This window comes from Bombyx mandarina, chromosome 16 (genome assembly GCF_030267445.1).
Source record: "Bombyx mandarina strain Sakado chromosome 16, ASM3026744v2".
Taxonomy (NCBI): domain Eukaryota; kingdom Metazoa; phylum Arthropoda; class Insecta; order Lepidoptera; family Bombycidae; genus Bombyx; species Bombyx mandarina.
In genome coordinates this window covers 12209698-12212329 of record NC_143222.1, presented here as the reverse complement: position 1 = coordinate 12212329, position 2632 = coordinate 12209698, and positions in this window count along the sequence as shown.

Here is a 2632-nt window from a genome sequence, read left to right as displayed (position 1 = left end):
GTTGCTTTTTATTTATTCAATATTAACGTTCATTGTTGTGGAAATTAATTGCGGGACGTAGTCGACTGTCGGAGGCCATAATCATCACGACGTATAAGGGTCCGTTCACACGGACCAGCTCGGGGAGAAGAGCAGATTTTTATGACGTTGGAAACAGAGTTTTGACTAATTGTAGTAAAGTTTATTTTTGCTTGTGCACTTTTTTGTTATTAATGTGAAATATTATGAGCCGACTGACTCAGATTGCGCGCTTTTTAAGGTTCCCCGCGCACTAGGCAGCCTGGCTGCGGCAAACGAAATGTTTGAGAAGCCAGTTATAGAGACCAATCAACGCCCATTTATGATCCTTTCGTCGAGCGATTTGGACGTTATCTCGTAAAAAACGCTAAGCCAAGACACTGGATTCATCCTCTTTTTCTAGAACGGCACTCAAAAAGGCTTAATCTATAACTCTTTTAAAGATGCTCATACATACTCAGACCGGTTTTTTTAAATACAAGAGATTGTACAAGCATACTGTGTTATATAGCTCACATTTGGCAAAACGAATATGCATTGGCTGCTACAAGTGCGCGGGGACTGACAGTAGCCACATACATTCGCCAACACACGCTCCGGCCGCGTACAGTCAATGGAGTGTCGTGCAACTGGCGCGTTGTATCGGCTGCCGCAGCCAAGAGTTCCGGGCTGCTTATATGCGAGGGCTCCCATACAACGCCATATATTCGTCTAGCTGCCGCAGCCTGGTACCGGTCATCGTTCTCGTCGAACCCGTCGCTTGCGACGAAGGGCTCTACGAGTAAATTAACCCTCAGACACAGCCCACTGAGTTTCTCGCCGGGTCTTCTCAGTGGGTCGCGTTTCCGATCCGGTGGTAGATTCTGGGAAGCACGGCTCTTGCTAGGGCCAGTGTTAGCACCACTCCGGCTTGGAACCCGTGAGCTCACTTACATGTTAGGGCGAAGCTGATATAGCCTCTCAAGGCTATCAGCATACGTAGGAACAAAGAAAAAATAATGAATTGCGGGTAACCACAAACTGTGCTTAGTGCGAGTTTTTTAACGCTCTCGATAGCGTAAAGGTTAACCCTATTGATGTGCCTTTGGAAAACATACAGCATTGTATTATGAAGAAGCAGTGTGTACTTAGCTTAGATTCCTTGTCTATGTCCAACCATAGACCGTCAATTTAGTTCCATCTTTAGCCGCTAGGTGCTGCCAGCAAGTATAAAGGGAGCGCAGCCATCTTTGATCTTCATAGCGTTGTGTACTTTCGTACTGTGAAGTCGCAAGTCCACAAATATTTATTCGACTTCTTATTAATTGCAAAAAATATTTATTTTGTGTTTCTATGAGTGTTATTTTGCAATCATTACGAGTATTATTTACCAATCCTATCATCGGACGCCATGAATCACGCGTCATCTGTTGGAGGTGATGTTGAGTCAAGCTCCATAATTTCCGAGAGGGAAGATGTCCAGGCGAGACGCGATGGAGACGCCTCGCGTTCGAACAGCTCGTCAAGCGAAAAAGAACAAAAGGAGTCTCTGCGTAAGAAACGACGAGATTCAAAGGTAACGGTCGATCTTCGAATCGGCTCGTTATCCCACCAGGTCAGTGACGTTGTAAATCTAATAATGCATCAACTGTGTGTAACAATTGAATGTAACGAAAAATGTTGTAAACAAATTGATCTCGTCAATACGGAAATTTTGACAAAAACACAACAGATTTAAACTAATAAGCTTTGTAACATAATTACTGAAAACTTTGACAAATCGTCTCCGTCGTACAAGTTACCCGTAAAAAGCGTTTTAAATTGTATGCGGAAAAAAGGGCCGTATGTATAGAAATAACACGTCAAAGTTTAATTTCCGTGGTCTCTAACAAAGTATCCTGTTGCCAACGCACCACTCATTGAGGAATTTTTGTTTGATAATAGTAAATTGAAATCTATTCAGTCCCTCGGAGGGCTACAATCCTATTTGTCACGATCTCGTACAAAAGGTAAGCCAAACATTATAAACAATCATAGTCTGTAACATCTGGCACAATCCAGAGGGGGGCAATTGAAGACACCGACGGGAGGCACTGAGTGCCACCAAAATTGTAATAATTTGTAAACCATGTATGGTTACCAAATACCGTAAAAAAAAAAAAACAAAAAAAAAAAAAAAAAAACAAAAAAAAAAAAAAACTACCTTTTTTCTGCGGAAGAAAAGCGACGGATCAATGCGTCCAATTTTGGATCTTCGAGAGTTGAACAAGGTCGTAAAGATAAAACACCTAACTGTTTTCGGACACCTAGGTACCAAACTTTCTCCACCCAGGGGACTGGATGATAGAATTGAACATTTCTCAGGAATATTTTTCTAGTATCACTCGCAAAATTTCGTCGATACTTCTTGAGGATCAGTACCAAGATACCAGTATCAGTACCTCCAGGAAGGAATCGGTACCTTCTTATGAGTTAGTATGAAATGACATGCCTACCCTTCGGTCTGGCTTCAGAGCCACACCTTTTTGCTTCTATAACATGCGGGTCGCAGAGACCTTGCGTGCAAAGGGAACTCGAGTGCTAGTGTCTACTAGACGACTTCCTTTTTGGTCGACCAAGACAAATCCAAGTTGAA